Source organism: Podarcis cretensis, assembly GCF_951804945.1.
Source record: "Podarcis cretensis genome assembly, chromosome: 5".
Taxonomy (NCBI): Eukaryota; Metazoa; Chordata; class Lepidosauria; order Squamata; family Lacertidae; genus Podarcis; species Podarcis cretensis.
This window is the reverse complement of record NC_137174.1, coordinates 20,166,001-20,185,032: the sequence shown is the minus strand read 5'-3', so window position 1 is coordinate 20,185,032 and position 19,032 is coordinate 20,166,001. Positions and strand designations below refer to the sequence as shown.

Here is a 19,032-nt window from a genome sequence, read left to right as displayed (position 1 = left end):
TCTTTCTTCGGTTGCCGCCGCTCTTATGTATACCGTATTATTCGCATTTGATGCGATTGCTGGCCAGAGCCTCCATCCAAGGCAATGTAGTAATTTATTTAGACGGCAGATGCTGAAATGAGGGGTATTGGAATTAAGTTGTTCCAAGCTTCTTTGTCGATATGAAATAATTTACACTTGGTTCTTTTTAGAGCAACAACAAAATCTTTTTAAAAAGGAGAGTACCCGTTTAAGATACGAAGTGTGTGCTAATGTGTGTGTGTGTGGGGGGGTGTTCTTTGGTTGGACCTCGCAAGTGTGATTTTTGTACAATGCGGGTGTGGCTTGGCAAAGAAAATGCGTAGCAGGCGCCCAAAATCTCCCTCCCTCTCCCCTCACCTCTCAACTCTCTTCCATTCAGATGAAGAGTCAATTGCCAAAGGGGTGTCGAGGGAGGGAGGGAGGGGTTAGACCCAGTTTGGCAAAGCAACCGATTTTTTGAAAGAGAATGTAACTCTTTCTATTGGTTGAGAATTATGGGTGAAACGCAAAAATGATGAAGACGGGGCAGCTCCCTGGGAGGGCATTCCGCAACCGGGAAACCTCCTATTGGTTGAGAAGAAAGGGTGGGGTGACTCCCTCCAATTGGTTGAGAAGTAAGGGTGGGGTCGCCCACCGGAGATAAATGCCCAGACCGAATCCCCTGCAGAGTGAACGAACCTGAGGGAGTATTTTCATGATGGCAACCAACAAGGAAGGTAAGAGAAACTTTTTTTAAAAGAAATGATTATTATGCCCTGAGCTTTCCATGTCGGGAGGAAGATCTGCAAGCGTCGCTTCTGTTTAAGCCGAGGGCTTCCTTCAGATTTGCCGCTTTGTCTTTTCCCAGGAGGAAGCCACCCCAAAGTCGGAGGAGAAAGGCGAAAAAGGACTGTTTTCAGCCCATCTCACGTCGAGCTCCTAAAAAAGTCCTTTGAAGAGAACCAGTACCCCGGATACGGGACTAGGGAGGCGCTGGCGAGGTGCATCGGAGTCGAAGAAGATCGTGTGCACGTAAGAATCGGGATGGTGGGGGCTCCCAAGACTTCGCTGAACCGCACATACTGGAACAATTTGAAACGCTCAGAATAATCCTTGCGTAGTCGAAGGCCTTAGTTCTCCCGGGTGCCTCTCAGCTTATCGCGAAAGGCGCCTTGTTCAAGAGCTAACTTCCTCTTTCTTGGTTCTTTTTTTTGGGGGGGGGTTATCGTGGATGTAAAAGCTTTATAATTAACAGTAACTGGAGATTATGTACATGGGATATATGAATGTGGAGCTGAAGATAGTAGAAAAATGCTGCAGAGAACTAAAGAGAAACCCCAGAGGAATAAGCATAATTTATTAAATGTAATTCTCTCTGTTAGATCATAAAGACATATTCATGGTAACAATGTCTTCTATATTCACAGAACATAATGCCTATATGCCTTTCGCACAACACAAAACAAGTTAACGTAGGTTCTACCACTGTCATACACTAATCTTTGCTTAGTTGTTATACCTGAAAGTTAAATTAGGACCTACCTGTTTTGAAATAATGGGCATTTGGTTCTCTCCTTTCTTCTGTTCAGATCTGGTTTCAAAACAGAAGGGCCAGAACACCAAAGAGGATAGGTTCCAGGATAAGGATCAGGAACCATGCTGCAGCTCCTTATAGCCACAGTGAGAGAACCTGTCCAAGAAGCAGCCTGGACAGCAGCCCAAGAAGCAGTCCAGGAAGCAGCCAAAATATTCAAAATATTCACCCGCAACAATATCACCAGCCACAGAACTTGCATTACGCTGAAAGCTATGGAGGAGCAGGGTTGTGGCATCCACCTCTCAACAACACACAGCCAGGAGAGTGTGCCCCGCAACAGCAGAGCTCCCTGGAATTGAACCCTGCTTATTACCAGGAAGCTGCTTTTTGTGGAACTGGGCTTTGTGAGACTTCCCAGGCAAGCAACTGCCCAGTTCCATATTACGGTGCGGAGATGGTGAGGCAGCCTCCACCATCATCTGGGAACTTCTTCATGGCATCAAGCACTTATACTCCCTGGTCTGCAATGGGGAATTATTCAGCTACAAATCCTGGACAAATGCAGAATGTTGATGGAAGTGCTTCGGACGCTCAGTTTTTCTCTTTAAGTCAGGTTCCAGGTTAGCATCCCAACTCCTTCCTTGCTATCCTGTACATATTTTCCAAGCTCCCTCTTGTAATGCCTTTTAATGTACTACTCTGATGTTTTGAATAAAGTTTGTTCTTTTAATAGCTTGTCTGGAGTTTTCCTTTAACTTTCCATTTACTGAAACATTCACTTTCCTGTGTGCAAGCATATAAACATGGGCTTAATTTTCCCATGGAAAGAAGTCAGTTGTGCGGTACATGTGGTTCTAGAGATAAAAGGTCACGTCTTCTAATGGCTGAATATTCCTGAGACACATTTTAATGCACCAATGGCTTTCTGTCCCTTTCCTTTTCTTTTCAAGTCTCTGTATCTGAGGCTAGAGTAGGTGGCAATAAATGTGGTGGGAAGTTGCTATATTTCTTTGTATGCAAAAGTATATTTGTAGATCCTGCTAGAAGTAGATTTAGTAACACTTTTCTGTGTTGATAAGTTTGGTTTCCATTCATGAGTCTTCCATTTTTTGGGATGGGGATATAAGATTTAATTGATTTTTCTGCCATGAGTGTGTAAAGTTGCTCTCCAAAGATTTAAAGACATATAGGTTTAACTTGGCGCCTGGGGAGTGGCTACCAGATAACTCGGAAGGGCTTCCCTCTTGCCATTGTCTTCCCTTATTACGTTCCCTCAGCATCAGCGCTATAACCAACGTCTTGCCTCTTCTTGAGAGCTGGATCTTCCTCACTTCCACTTCCCACTCCAAATCTGCCTCTACAGCAGCCTCGGGGCAAAGAGGAGGCGCCACTGGTCTCTTCCCGCCTTTCTTCCCCATTTGATCTTGATCCCCCAACAATCTCCATTCTTCCCTGGGGGGCACAGTTTTGGGACTTGTCTCAGGGGACCAAATGTCTTGGGCCGGCCCTGCTGACCCCCCTCCAGGAGTAAGTCTGCCCAAGGGGGCTGGGACGTCAGCTCAGGGAGGGTTTCACCTGGAAGCCTGTGCCCCCTTTTCATCCTTGCCTCCTTTTCTGAACCTGCCCCTGGGAATTCGGCTGGTGTTTCTCTCCCTCCTCCATAAGGAAAGCCCTGAGGGCCCTGAGCACTAGCATTCCCTGGGCGGTTGCCAAATGCTGAGGGGTGAGCACTCTGCACATGCCTGGGAGTAAGCCATCTACCAGCTCCTCTTATATTTCCTTAGGTGAGAGAAAGGGTTTCTAGAGTGATAGCCCAGTAGGTGCCTCCAGAACTCATTGGAGGAAGAGTAAATGGTGACCACCACAGCACTGTCGAAAACGAGGACACAGATATCATTCAATGGATCTGTGCTTATTTAAGGTAATATTTATTCTTATGTTTGGAAGTATGGTTGATTCCCACCCCCCTCAAATTTATTATTTTATCTGTTTGTAAAACAAAAAACTGTAAAGTGGTTTATTATCAAGTGGGGTATACATTTAATGAAATAAATAAACAAATGGCCAAAGGCAACTTAAAAACAATTACTGTAATTTAAATAGAAATATAATACTTCTCACCGTATTTAGGTGACGTGAATGCCTGCCTAGGCTGCTGTCCAAATGCTGACTGGTGGTGGGCATTTGTTTGAAAACTGCAGCTAGACTCTAAAGCCCTTCAAAGAATGCTGTGTCTGCTATCTCTCTGTTCCAGCACTCTTTTGTTTAATCAAATTACCACTATACTTTTCTTCAACAAGGCTACACTTTCTGAAAAACAACCTATTCACAATGGGCTTCAGAAACCACAAAGTTACTGTCTAACCACCTGCAGATTAACACACTCGCACACGTTAATTAATTACAGATCGTTCCAAAGAGTACCCACATTGAAGTATGATTTCTGGTAAAATATCTTATGGTGAAAAGAATCTTTAGGTAAATTTAATGCATGGAAGTTATGGGTATTTAAAGAGCCTAGATGGTTATTTAAAGATTGATCTTTCAAAATATACATTGAACTTTTGAAGGAAATGTCAAGACACATCTCCAGTTTTTCTGATATCTGCAGGCTTAGCACATTGCCCACGGGATTTATTTGAGTAATATAATAATTTTAATATTTGAAACGGAGATCTGTGATAACGCATCACATGCTTGTGTGCATAGGGTGGGATGGGGGGCTCAACTAATCCCTTCCCCACTCCCCACTCCAGTCCTAATTGCTTTCTAAATTGTTGTTTCATTCCCACGGCAGTGGTGGGAAGAAGATGGGAAGAACACTGGGTGTTGCAGTACATCACAAATGATTGCTGACCTCCCCTCCCGTGTTTATAAAGACAGTAACCGCAAAATAATCCCCTCCCCCTCTAATACAAATGGTTCTGAATCTCCCCTCCCCTCCCCTCCCCTCGATTGCTATTTTAAAACCCAACAGCAGATGACTATTACAGTTCTCCCAACATCAGTCCCAAGCAGTGACACACCCACATTTTGGGGGTCCTGAACTTGAGCTGTTCTGGGGGCCCCTTCACAACTAGCAATGAGTTCTGGGTAACCACTGTTGTCATCTTCAATGGGGCTGTTCCCTGGCAGATCACCACATTTTAAAAATCAGCTTTTGATTAGAATTTCTGTTCTGGGTTGTCACACGTCTCAAAGTCACTGGTGTGAATAAAAATGTTTTAAAATGTGGATTAATTCAGGTCTGGGGCCCCTCTGGGATTTGGCACCCAGAATCTTAAGATTAAATGGTTTCATGGGAGATCTGCGCTTGCCTATCCAGTGCACTGTTTTTAAAATAAGGTAAGATTTTTTCTAACATAAAATGAACGCAAATTTAATCGTCCATTAATAAAATATAGTTTGCTTACTCAGCTTAGATTTCTTTCTTCGGTTGCCACCGCTGTTATATTTGCCATCTTATTCGCATTTGATGCGATTCCTGGCCGTTGCCACTGCCTCCAACCAAGGCGATGTACAAATCTATTTAGACGAGAGAGGATGCTATGAGGGGTATTGGAATTAAGTTGTTCCAAGCTTCTTTGTCGATATGAAATAATTTACACTTGCTACTTTTTAGAACAACTTTTTTTTTTTTTTTAAAGGAGAGTATCCGTAACTCGAGGGGTGTTTTCTATTAGGGATTTTGGGCAGGAAACCGAGAGCAACCTCACCCCCAACCTCTGAGCTGCGACAGACTTGCATTGCAGGGCTGTTGTGTCAGCCCCTCAAACCCACGGAGAAGGGATTGCATTGGGATTGCATTCCGTTTCAGATACGAAGTGTGTGCTACCTTGTAAAGGGGGGCGCGTGTTTTTTGGTTGGACCGCAAGTGTGATTTATGTACGATGCAGGTGTGGAACACCCCACTTTATTCAGTTCTGGGGTAGTTACTTGCACTGGCTTGGCAAAGGAAATGTGTAGCAGTCACCGGAAAGTCGTCTCTCTCTCTCCCCCTCACTTCTGAATTCTCTTCTCCTCAGTTGCCTGCATTGGATAATGCTCCAAGTCAAAACGTGCCAGCAGCAAAATATTAAGCATATCAACGCCGGTTTTTAAAATGTATTTTATTGCTTTTTCACATGCAATGAATAAAAATTAAAATGCAATAAACGACGTTACCTAGTCTGTTGTTTCTTGGAATCAACAGCAGTTTAAAGTTGGAACCACTGCTTAAAACCAAGGGCTAAGGAGGAAATCACAGACTAAAGTAGGTCAAAGTCAATTGGTTATTACTGGCGGCCGAAGAGTCAACTGCCAAAGGGGTGGCCAGGGAGGGAGGGAGGGAGGGAGGGGATTGACTCAGTTTAGCAAAAACGACAGAAGAAAAGGTGACTCCCTCTTATCGGCTGAGAAGTAAGGGTGGGGTTCGCCCACCGGAGATAAATGCCCAGACCGAACCCCCAGCAGAATAGCAGAGTGAACCTGAGGGATCTTAGTGTCCATTTTTAAGGCAAAACCAATTCAGGAGAGAGCGAGAAAGAGTTTTTTCATGATGGCAACCAACAACGAAGGTAAAAGAATCTTTTAAAAAAATGATTATTAATTCACTGTCTATAAAAAACAATAACATTGCTCTAATTATTTATAGGGGAATGAGTAGGAAGGAAGATGATTTGTTTCATCTGGGTCAGGATCCTGGCATAAGGAAGGCTTTCAAAGTCCCATTTGTGGTAGCCGGGGAGAGATAAAACATGTCTCACTATTTCCTGGGAAGAAGGCCAGGCAAGACTGCTTTGCACACCTTTATTCGTAAATACGAAGCATTTAGTGCTTGGAAAGTGCGATCCTATACAGTACACACTTTGAACGTTAAATCCTTTTCAAATAAAAGGCGATTTAATTTCCCAATAAACGTGGTTAGGATCGGCTGCGGAAAACGATGGCAGGCAAAAAATAAGTGTAAACTTCTTACTGAAAATTCTTTGGTTTGTTTTCATTCCAGTGGATTGTGCTCCCTCCTTTTCAACTGTAGGAAGAAATTGTGCCCATACTTGTTCAGAAACCCTGGTTCCTGATTAAGGCTTCCTTTTCCTTCCCACTCAAATTATTGGAGGCACATACTTTCAAATATCAAAGGTTCTGGCTTTGAACAGTAAAAACTCTTAACAGACCTGGTTTCAACCTAATTTGAGGATAAAACCATCTGGTTTTCTAGGCTGCCTTTATACCCCGATCCACCTGACCGAACTCCCAAGGGAGTGCGCATAGGATATTCCTATTAGGATGGCAGCTTTCAGCACCTTGCATTGAGAGACCAAATGTGCAGCATTCAGCTGGAACCACACTTAAGCAACATTGCTTTTCTAGTCAATGTCCCGCAAGTCCCTAGTTCTCCCACACTGAAAAAATTACACCACAGGAGGCACAAATATTCGGCTGTCCTCTGAGTTAGAAAGTGAAATTATGACCTATCCATTTGGAAATAATGGGCATTTTGTTCTCTCCTTTCTTTTGTTCAGACCTGGTTTCAGAACTGAAGAGCGAGAACAAAGGTGACTGGTTCCAAAATAATGATCAGGAACCGAGCTACAGCTCCTTATAGCCGCTGTGACAGAAGAAGAAGTCCATTAAACAGCCTGGGGAGCAGCCCAAAAAGCTGCGCAATAAGTCCAACGCAGCAATATTACCAGCCATGCAGCTTCCATTATCCCGAAAGCTTTTTTCAGACCTGGTTTCAGAACTGAAGAGCGAGAACAAAGATGACTGGGTCCAAAACAATGATCAGGAACCGAGCTACAACTCCTTCTAGCCGCCCTGACAGAAGATGTCCAAGCACTCCGAGAAGCAGTGCAAGAAGTCCGGCGCAGCAACATTACCAGCCACGCAGCTTCCATTATCCCGAAAGCTATGAAGGAGCAGGGTTCTGGCAGCCACATCTCAGCACCACGCAACCAGGAGAGCCCGTCTATGCCGCACAGCAGCAGAACTCCCAGGAATTGAACCCGGTTCATTACCAGCCAGCTGCTGTTGGTGGAACTGGGCTTTGTGAGACTTCCAAGGCAAGCAACTGCCCAGTTCCATTTTATGATGCAGAGATGACGAGGCAGCCTCCACCATCGGCTGGTAACTTCTGCACTTCATCAAGCAGTAAAACTCCCTGGTCTGCAATGGGGAACATTCATGCAATGGGGAATTATCCATCTGCAAATCCCGTGCAAATGTTGCCTGAAGATTACCAAAATGGGCAGCAAAGCAATATCTTCCCTTCTCCCAATGCCTTCTAGGGTTACTCATCCATAACCCTATAATCCATCATCCATATAAATCATCCATATAAATACATTTTAAAGTTTTTCAATAAAGTTTGTTATTTTAATGCCTTTGTCTGGGATCATCATCTGGCTTTCCTTTTACTGAAGCATTCTCTTCCCTTTGCCCAAGCAAGCTAAAAGCATTTGTATACTGAAATAAAAAATAAAAGCTGAACAATTTGCCACTTGTTCAAATTAGGACCAAAGTCAAAATCTGGGGTTAGAACAATTGGGGAAATGTTTCAAATGGTTCCAATTTTGCTTTTGTTTTTGTTGGGTTGATGTGGGTTAAATGTTTAGTTGGGGTTGGCGGTTACTTTAATTTCAGTATAAGTATAAACTGTTCATTATTATTATTATAATTATTTATTATTACTATTGGTTTCTTGGTTTGCTATTTATTTGTTTTGTTGTTAAATGTTTGATGCATTGTGTTGTCAGCACAATGTATTTTGTACTTTTTGCAGAAAACAATAAAGCATATATGGATATAGATATATACGTGTGTTTTTGTGCATGTGATTCTATTGGGTTGAATTTTTCTGAGCCCTGCCTGCCTGTCATGCTACATAATGACCTCCCTTTTTGAAATGTTGCCTGAATACAGAAAGGGGTTGGTTCTGCCAGATCCCCTCTCTGCTTTTGCGTGCAACTTCCACGATGGAAGAGTTCACCCAAACCAAAATCCACAGTATCTTGATGATGTGACTCAGACATTGGGTTAAATCATGGAGTTCAAAGTGTTAAATGAGGATGCTAATTGAGAGTATTGGGAATGCCTTACAAGATTCCAATCTGTTTATAATGCTACACATTATCACTTCATCATTCAGTATTTCCTCTTGTCCCTAATCTTAAACCTAGCTAATCCTTGCTGAGCTTTTGACAACCAGAAAAGGGACCAATTTTGCTTATGCGGTTCAGGGTTTGCTTTCCCTCTGCTTTCCAGCCAAATGGTTCTGAAACCGGGTTTCAATTCCACGAGCTTATTACTCTATTTATATCCCACCCAGGGGCACCCACTTGAATAGAAGATTGGGGGTGGGGAGGCCAGGTAAGCTCTGCCCTGCTCGATTTGGGGGTGGTCAAGGGACCTGGGTCCAAGAGTTGGCTCCTAGGACCCCACCTTTTCCCCTGGGAGGCGGTCCACCTCCTTATTCCATCTCAGCCCCTGACACTCCCGCGAGGGAGACCAGCCTGAGAGGCGGCGACTTACGCCAAGGCACCCGAGTGAGCTTCGGGGCTGGTAGTAGGGTGTGTGTGTGCAGGGATTGTGGATTGTGTGTGTGTGTGTGCAGGGATTTGCACCCTGCCTGCCTCAGGCCAACACGTAGATACACCGCCTGTTATGTAGTGAAGTTTCACCCTGGGCCAGCAGGGGGATACTGTAGATAGTTTTCACTCAGGTCTGTAGATAGTTTTCACTCAGGTCCACGTCAGTTATTTTAGGTGGGAAACTCTGGGTTGTTGTTGCTACAATGTTGACAGCCAGCTGCCTATAAAAGCAGGCCGGCTGAGCTGTTTGCTGTTCAGTTCTGTCTAGCTTGCAAGTAAAGAGCTGCTCTGGAGAAATCGCTGTGTCGTTTGCTATGTTCGCCCACAACTTAACACTGGCAACGAAGGTGGGATTGATGGACATCAGAGCACAGCCAGATGCAGCCACCTCTGAGCAGAGCTGAATCACTGAGCTGAATCACTGAGCGAAATCACTGAGCAGAACCAATTCAGAGCTGACTGTTCTGGCTAGTGCACAGTGTTCCATCCATCGCCCTTCACGCCGGCATCGGAATCATGGCTTCACTTGTGCCTCTACCGCCGTTTGCGCCAGCCTCTGAATCATGGAACTCCTACTTCGCTCGGTTTGACTGCTACCTCCAAGCCAACGAGCTGACACAAGTATCACAGGAGCGTAAGCGGGGCCTATTCCTCAGCCTCTGTGGGCCTGAGGTGTTTGAGACGGCCCGAGCATTGGTTGCGCCTGAAGCAGTCCAGGCAACACCGTGGGACAAGATCCAAGAGAAGCTCCGCAACCACTACCCACCAAAGCCGTCCAAAATTGCTGCCCGCCATGCGTTCTACCACCAGAACCAGGCAGGGGGGAGTCAATCAACAACTACACCACCGCCCTGTGACAGGCTGCAATGCATTGCGAGTTCTGAGACTTAGATGATGCCCTGATGGATCGAATCGTCTGCGGGGTCCAGGACATCCATCTGCAACGGCGTCTCCTCGCCAAGCCAGACCTCACGCTACAGAAAGCCATTGAGGAGGCTGTGGCCTCAGAAGCTTACAGGAGATCCGTAAGTCCAGCAGCCCGCGTCTTGCTAGGAAGCCAGTTCCGGTGCATCATGAAGAGGCCAGCAGTGATGAGGCATCCTCCAGTGAAGATGATGACGTGCACCAGACAAAGCGGGAGCGCAGGAAGTTCCAACAGAAGTCCAAGGGCCAACCGGAATGTGCTGGCTGCGGAGGCAACCATTCCCGTGCCAAGTGTTGATTCAGAGACGCCATCTGTAGGAAGTGTTCCAGAAGGGGCCACATCGCTAAGGTCTGTCGATCGGCTCCGTCTGACACCCCCCCCCCTTCACCAGTTAGCTTTGAGACTCTTTCAAATGAAAATCCTCCCCCTTCTTTTGGTGGGCATCTCTTTAGGTTCCCGTAGGGATTTTTTGAAACTGGATTCTATTCAAACGCGATTCCTTAGAGCCATCCTTAGGATTCCCCCCTCGGTAGTGGGTGCGGTCATGAGATTAGAGGTCGGCTGTCAAGCTCTACGGTTCGTGGCCTTGAAGACGAAGCTCTGGCTATGGCTCAAGTTTTGTTTTAAACCAGTGGGTATTGCCCCCTTGATATTGAGGGATGATTTTCAATCATCGTGGGAAAGGGAGGTCATTAACGAGGTTGAATCCTGTGGATTGTCTCACCTTTACTTTGAGTCTATGACGTACAATCAAGCTAGAGATGTGATCTCCCGGAGACTGAGTGATATTGCCAGACAAGAGGACATAGCCCAGGTAAAACCTGGGATGTTCCTAGGGGACCAGATTTATCGGACCATACCAGCCCCCTACCTTGCAGAAATCCACTATGTGGAATACCACAGACTTCTTACAGCGGCTAGATTAAATGTCCTTGACTCTGCGATATTGTGGGGAAGGTACAGGGGAGTACCATACGCCCAGAGAACCTGTCATTGTGCTATCGGTGTGGTTGAGTCCACCGAACACGTTCTCTTGACTTGCCCTTCTTATGCAGAGCTTAGACAAAACTTTATAGACCCACTCCTATGTCAACTTAGCTTCCTACCCGGAGAAAACCAGGTTTTACACTTGCTGAATAATGTCACTAGAGCAATACCTTTCTTGGTGGCCAAATTTCTTTTTTTAGCCTTTAAGCGTCGCAAGACCATAATTGACTGTATTGACACGGGGCTATCTGTTTAGCCCTTTTAGTGTTGGCTAAGCTCTAAAATCTTCCTGGATGTTTTAACTGTGTATTGACAAATGTATTTGTATTTTTATTTCTTTTTTCTGACTGACGGTCGAATAATAATAAAAAAAAGGTTGATATAGGAATAAACCCCCCTTCACCGACTCGCAAGTCCAAGTCTTCACTCCAGTCTGCCAAGGAAGGTTGTTTCGCTCTCACCAACTGCCGCTGCCCGCCTGGAACCACGATTGGCCAAACCGACTCGCCTACGCGACGCAAGCTGAACATCACGGTGCTCATTGAAGGAGCTCCATGTGACATGGAGATCGACACCGGGTCTGCCCTGTCCATCGTGTCTTGGAGCACCATCAAAAGACTGGTACCCAGAGTGTCCAAAAGACAACTCAACTCTCACCGTGTACACCTGAGAGACTACCAGGGAAACGACATTCCCGTGGTAGGCATTGGCCGGTTCCGGATCGCCTTCAAGGATTTTTCGGGCCTGCTCCGGTTGGTGGTGGTTGAAGGTCAGCGGCCAAGCCTCCTAGGGCTAGACTGGTTTGATGCCCTCGGCCTGGAAGTCACCGGCATCAACTGCATCTCTAACGCAGAGACTGAGGGTCTGGTCAAAGACTTTGCCGAGGTTTTTGACGGCACCTTGGGGCAATATACAGGTACGCCCATCTCCTTTAGCCTTGATCCACAAGTCGCCCCCATCAAGCTAAAGCCACGCCAGGTTCCCTTTGCTCTCAAGGCTAAGGTGGACGAACAACTGGACAAACTGATCGCCCAAGTTTTGGAGCCGGTTGACCACACCAAGTGGGAAACCCCCATCGTCACGCCTGTCAAGCCAGACGGGTCGGTGAGAATCTGCGCTGACTACAAGTGCACAATCAACAAGGCACTTCAGCAGCACGCTTATCCGGTTCCTGTTGTCCAACACCTGCTGCATTCCCTGGGTGAGGGTAAGGTCTTCGCTAAGCTGGACCTTGCCCAAGCCTATCAACAACTGCCCGTCGATGATGCCACTGCTGAAGCCCAGACGATCATCACCCACCGAGGGGCATTCCGTTGCTGCCGGTTGCAGTTCGGGGTGAGTGTGGCTCCTGGCATTTTCCAAAGCCTTATGGAGCGTCTCCTGCAAGGGCGTCCGGGCGTGGTACCATATTGTGATGACATCTTGGTGTCCGCAGACTCACACCAGCAGCTGTTCGAGCGCCTCTGTGCCGTGCTGACCAGGTTCCAAGAGGCCGGGCTCAAGGTAAAGAGGGAGAAGTGCCAGATCGCCGTTCCACAGGTAGAGTTCCTGGGCTATCTTATCGACGCCTCCGGCCTTCACCCGACCACATCCAAGATCCGCGCTATCCAGCAGGCCCCCATCCCAAAGAACAAGACGGAGTTGCAGGTGTTCCTGGGGCTGCAGAACATTTATAACATGTTCCTGCCCCACAAAGCCACAGTGGCTGAGCCTCTTCACCGACTCCTTAGCACAAAGACGCCTTGGGCCTGGGGTCATCGGGAGACGGCGGCCTTCAATGCGGTCAAGGCTCTCCTTTCATTGGACCGTGTGCTGGTACAGTACAGTGAATCCAGGCCGCTGGTCCTTGCCTGCGACGCCTCACCTTTTGGCATCGGCACTGTCCTTAGTCACCGTTTTCCAGACGGAAGAGAAGCACCGCTCGCCTACTTTTCCAGGACGCTATCTCCGACGGAACGGAATTACAGCCAGCTCGACAAGGAGGCACTGGCACTTGTGGCTGGAGTGAAGAGGTTCCATGAATACCTCTATGGCAGGACTTTTGACCTCATCACTGACCATAAGCCACTCCTGGGCCTCCTCGCTGGTGATCGTCCAACTCCACCGGTCCTCTTGCCACGCATGCTGCGATGGACTGTTTTCCTGGCTGCCTACCACTACCGGCTCGTCCATCGCCCGGGGAAATCGATGGGCCATGCCGACGCCCTCAGCCGTTGCCCTCTTCCAGCATTTGTGGAAGACCCGGCTCCAGCTTCATCGCTCCTCCTGATTGAGGATCTTCCAGCAGCGCCTGTATCGGCTGCCACTGTGGCCTCCGCGTCTGCCCAGGATCGCACCATCAGCCGGGTGCTCAACTGGGTGTGGAGGGGGTGGCCACAAGGGCCTTTTGCATTGGAGTTCCAGCCCTTCACAACCAGACAACATGAACTCTCGGCTCATCGCAGCTGTCTGCTGTGGGGAGACTGCGTCGTGATTCCCCAGGGACTCCGTCAGCGCGTCCTGGAGGCTCTGCATGTTGGCCACCCGGGAATTGTCAAAATGAAGGCGTTGGCTCGGTGTTACGTCTGGTGGCCTAATATGGACGATGCCATCACTGCCTGGGTGTCCGCCTGTCAAGCGTGCCAAGAGTCAAGGCCTGCACCACCGGCAAGTAAGGGTCACACCTGGGAGACGCCAAATACACCCTGGTCGAGGGTGCACATCGATCTGGCTAGCCCCTTTCACGGCCGGACCTTTATGGTAGTGGTGGACGCCTATTCCAAATGGCTGGAGGTGGCCCTGATGCCCTCCACCACTACCGAGGCCGTCATCCGGGTGCTGCGAGGCCTGTTTGCAACGCATGGGTGTCCTGATGTCCTTGTCTCCGACAACGGACCGCAGTTCACGTCAGGCACGTTTGAGCGGTATCTTTTGGGACTGGGCATCCGCCATGCCCTAACGGCACCCTTCCATCCATCCAGCAACGGGCAAGCGAAGAGAATGGTGCGCTCGGCAAAAGAGGCACTGGCGCGCCTGGACCGGGGAGACTGGCACGAGCGGGTCGCCGAATACTTGTTCGTGCAACACATCACCCCTCATGCAGCCACAGGGCGGAGTCCTGCTGAACTGCTTATGGGCCGCCGCCTCCGGTCACCGCTCGACCGGCTGCACCCGGACTTTGCCGTGGCCGAACCCCCAGGCTGTGCCAACGCACCACAGTCATTTGTCCCAGGGAACCAGGTCTTTGCCCAGAACTATGTGGGGGACATTCCTTGGGTGCCAGCCACAGTAGTGGGAGTCACTGGACCTCGCTCGTACCAGACGGCACTCGAAGACGGACGCTTGTGGCGCCGGCACATAGAGCAGCTTGGGCGCAGGGTTGGGGACTTGGACACTACCGTGGTGCCCCCAACTGCGCTTGTGGCTCCAGAAGAGACACTTACAGATGGCGAGGCTCCACCTACACCTCCCTCGCAAACTGCCAGCGTGGAGCCAAACCAAGCCGCTTCAGAGGGTCTGCCAGACTTACCACAGACTCAGACCACTCCACTTGCGGAGGCTCCACCCACAGCAGTGGATCCAGGGGATTTGGTTTCAACGCCACCCAAGGTCGCACCACAGCCTCAGCAAGAACTGTGTGGCCCTCCGGACTTGGCTACCAGTCCCCGACGGCCTGGCAGAGTTTCCAAGCGCCCAACTTATTTAAAGGACTATGTTGCTGGACAGGTATCACTGTTGGTTTAAGTATGGGAAATGTAACCAATATGCTTTTGTGCCTAATTGAACCATTACGCGTAGTGCTGTATGGTTACGCGTAGTGCGTAGTGCTGTAAGGAAACCATTACGATTGTAACTAAAGCCTTATCTCGGTGGGGAGGGGTGTTATGTAGTGAAGTTTCACCCTGGGCCAGCAGGGGGATACTGTAGATGGTTTTCACTCAGGTCCACGTCAGTTATTTTAGGCGGGAAACTCTGGGTTGTTGTTGCTACAATGTTGACAGCCGGCTGCCTATAAAAGCAGGCCGGCTGAGCTGTTTGCTGTTCAGTTATGTCTAGCTGGCAAGTAAAGAGCTGCTCTGGAGAAATCGCTGTGTCTGCTATGTTCGCCCACAACTTAACACCGCCAAATATATACATGCCTGAGGGAAGATGGCGCCGCCGCGCCCTGTGGTGGTGCCTATGGAGCGGCTACGAGATAACTCTGAAGGGCTTCCCTCTCGACACTGTCTTCCCTTATTACATTCCCGCAGCATCAGCGCTATAACCAACGTCTTGCTGGGGCAACGGGGGGGGAGGGGTGTCCTTCCCGCTCCTCTTTCTGGTCCCAACGGCCACCCATCCCCCACTCCCTCTCGCTTCGCCTCATAGAATCCAGGTTGGCGCCGCTCGCCGTTTCCCGCCCTAACCGCCCCCGTGCATGCGCCCCCGCCTGCCCTGCCTTGGCGCCCTTTGGCCACGTCTTCCCCTGCGGCATGTATTAGCTGTAATACATGCCTTCTCCCTGGTCCCCCCACTTCTCCCCCCTCCCCTCGGTCTCCTCTTCGCTCCCTCTTCCCACAATGACCCCCCCCCACCCCGCAGGGGGGACCCACCCGTGAGGCGAGATAAGCGCATTAGCATGTCTGGCCTCTGAGGAAGGCTGTCCCCTCTCTGCTCCTTTCATTCCTTCATCCTTCTGCTCCCCAGGGCTTTTTCGGCTGTGGCTCCGATCTGGTGGAATGCTCTCTCACAAGAGACAAGGGCCCTGCGGGACCTGACATCTTTCCGCAGGGCCTGCAAGACAGAGCTGTTCCACCAGGCCTTTGGTCAGGGGGCAGCCTGACTCCCTCCTCTGGCAATATGCACAGAATTTTGCTTAACGGTTGCCATCAATTTGATTTTAATTAATTTTATAAGGGAATGTTTTTAAAATGTGGGATTATTTGATTGTTGTTAGCCACCCTGAGCCCGGCTTCGGCTGGGGAGGGCAGGATATAAATAAAATTTATTGTTATTGTTATTGTTATTATTATTATTATTATTATTATTATCCACAGAGCTGCAGCCTGGGAGCAACAGGTCTCTAGAAACAAACAGTTTTGTGTCTGTGTAGCCCAGAAGCCCAAATTCTGAACATAATTATCGGCATGATATTTGAGAGAAGAGGGTGGGGGATAAGTAGTTCCCCACATGGCTTGTCTTCCCTCAGGAGCGCTGCCTCCTAGGGGCCGGAGCCCTTTGAGCCCCCCACAATATTTGTTAGTGAGGTGTTGGGCCCCCTCAATGTTTGGACGTTCCTCGCAGCTCCCAGTCCATAGCATTCCTGAAGTGAGGGAGGTGAAAGACAAGGTAGAGGAGCAAATGGATGGGAACAGTTGCAAATGCCCTGTCTTATACTGTATTGAGAAATGATAACATCTCCTGCCTAGCGGGCAAAGTGAGAGGGAACACTCCTACAGGTGCGTCCCTTCAGCTCACTCATCATCATGTAGAAGGCTTTGGGGAGAAATTGGCAGCCCAGGAGATGTGCTCCATGTTCTCCCTCCAGAAAAGATACACGTTCCCCCCAATTCTCATCCCATCCGTTCCTTCCCTGGGCTGAATAGTACACTGGAAGCTCAGCTGGACTTAGATCTGGCTGTTTTATTAGTAAAGAGTCATGCACATTGACAGCAGAATGCAGATAATGAATTTATATTTTTTAAAGGAAGGATGGATGCATACCAGCAAGGAAAGAACAGCCTAGCTCAACCTGGATTTAAACAACTCATTCTCTCATTCAGGGATGCTTCAGCTGCTCTCCCTCATATATCATTCCCCTCTTACTCCGACTAGAGAACTAGTCTTTTGCAGGACTGTGTCTTCAATTGCACTTAAGTATAAGTATACTTAAAAACTACAATAAACAGTCAAGGAGGAAATGTTTCTCAATTGTGGGTGTTGCATTGCATCAAGAGCATGTCCCATTGCATCAACAGCTGAAGACATTTTAATCTTTTCGCTCTGATGAATGTTAAAAAAAAAAAAAAAATCTCTTAAGAATCAGGCCACTGCATGTAGCAACTTGCATGCTCATGCCAAGTTGTAATCCCTCTCAAAATTACACCTTCATATTCTGATGCAATGATAATCCTATTATCTGATTTCTTCATCCTTTCATTTCCTCTTAGTTAAATGCAGATCTTCTGGGAACAAATTCAGATAGCTCCAGGAGATTGCTCCTCTCTGCAACATGCTGCGCAGGTAACGAAAATGCCCACAAAGATGCAACATTGCAACAGGCAGCTCTTGCAAAACTTCAAGACCCACTATTGGTCTCGTCTGCTCAAACAGCTGGAGACTATCTCCACATGCAAGGGAAGTCCCTAACTCACCAAGGGCTTGAGACCCATCAGCTACCCTCCCCTGGTTTAGCTAGCCAGTCAAAGCCATTCCCAGGGTGTTGCTGCTGTCACATGCTGTCAGCTTCTAGGAGCCACAGGTGAGAGCTGAGTGCAGGGTGGGGACCAAAGGTGGGCAATCTATCCCAGAAGGAGCATGATGTGTCCTCCACCAGAGGTACTACCCTCCTCTAACACTCCACACACGAGTAAAGAACCACTTAATATGTTTATTCCAAAATTTCATTGTAGGTCATTAATTCCTGTAGGCAGGTGAAATAGATTTAGTAATCATTTAGTAATTTAGTAAATAGATTTAGTAATCAAATAGATTTAGATTAAGTAAGTAATCAACCAAGTCACATTAGGCTAAAGCACAGAGCCTTATTTTTTTTTACAAAAAGCTGCATGTTTCCCTCTGCTACCACTACAGCACAGAATGAAGTTGAGGTTGGTTGGGCTCAGCAACAGCAAGCCTTCTCATAGAAAGTCAAGTAGCAACTAATTACTATGCATGTCCTCCCAGGGAATATGTAATTTACATTCATGTACATACATTCTGAAAATATGCGCATGGGGAAACAGTTGGGAGTAATTTATTTAAATTGAAACTTCCCCCGTGCTTTAAATTGCAGTAATAGCAATATTCTTAAAATGTGCAAAGCATCACGTAACATTATGAGAAACAAATCCAGATGGCCCAAGCATGCAAGCCCCCATCCACCTACATTTCTGGACTGCAGACACACCATACATTTAAAACAATCCTGGGACCCATAAGGGGGCCAGGAATTGTAGCTCCGTGAGGGGATAAATGGCTGTTTCTAGCATTCTTTGGCCGAGACAATGTGCTTACCTCTGCTTTTCAGAGGGAGGCAGCTGCCAGATCAGCAGAGCCTGGCACTTGTGATATTCTGGCACCAGATCCCTCCCACTCCTCTCCATCACTGCAGCCCTTTTTCTGGCTTCTCTGGAAAGTGTGACATGCAGGAAGCCAACACTTTAAACTCCTTTCATGTGCTAGAAATGCTGAGGACAAAATGTGACGGGCGCGATGGCACTTTTTCCTCTCATGCCTTTGGGCCTGCTATCACTTAGATAAATTGCCCCCACCTCACTGAACAACCCTTTACCCGGAGGTTTCTTTCCCTTTTCCCTTAAGAATTCTAGCCCCAGAGTATCCTGTGGAGGACCTTTGTGAAAGTGGTAACTAGTAAGTTGGAGTCTCAGACAGGTTTTCTTTAAATAAACAATAAAGATTTATTTAAGGCAAGATAGTATATAACACAAATGGATTCAACTTAGGTTAGTTCAGAAATACAGTGCGATTTCACTTTAAATTTGTCCTCAGTTTTTGCATTATTGGTTTGGTTCTTTTTTTCTGGTGATACTTTCTTTCAGTTATCCACCCCCTTTAACAATCCTACTCCTGAGGTACTTTAAGTACCATAATACAGTGGCACCTCTGGTTACAAACTTAACTTGTTCCAGAGGTCCATTCTAATAATAATAATAATAATAATAATAATAATAATAATAATAATAATTTATTATTTATACCCAGCCCATCTGGCTGGGCTTCCCCAGCCACTCTGGGTGGCTTCCAAAAAAATATTAAAATACTGTAATACATAAAACATTAAAAGCTTCCCTAAACAGGGATGCCTTCAGATG

The 19,032-nt window shown here is 47.6% G+C and overlaps 1 protein-coding gene and 1 long non-coding RNA gene across 2 annotated transcripts in view; one reads left to right on the top strand and one right to left on the bottom strand.

Annotated features, from left to right (window-relative positions):
- LOC307216582 (uncharacterized protein) overlaps positions 1 to 19,032 on the top strand; it is a 115,995-nt gene that overhangs the window by 31,392 nt on the left and 65,571 nt on the right. Inside the window, exon 2 of the mRNA XM_079977044.1 lies at positions 5,563 to 6,093. The gene's annotated coding sequence lies outside the window, so the exon portion shown is untranslated. The remainder of the gene's footprint in view (positions 1 to 5,562; positions 6,094 to 19,032) is intronic.
- Positions 1,333 to 2,640, bottom strand: LOC307216616. Its single transcript, XR_013839222.1, has 2 exons — positions 1,520 to 2,640; positions 1,333 to 1,479 (listed from the first exon to the last, which is right to left on the bottom strand). It is a non-coding gene; the product is annotated as an uncharacterized lncRNA (long non-coding RNA).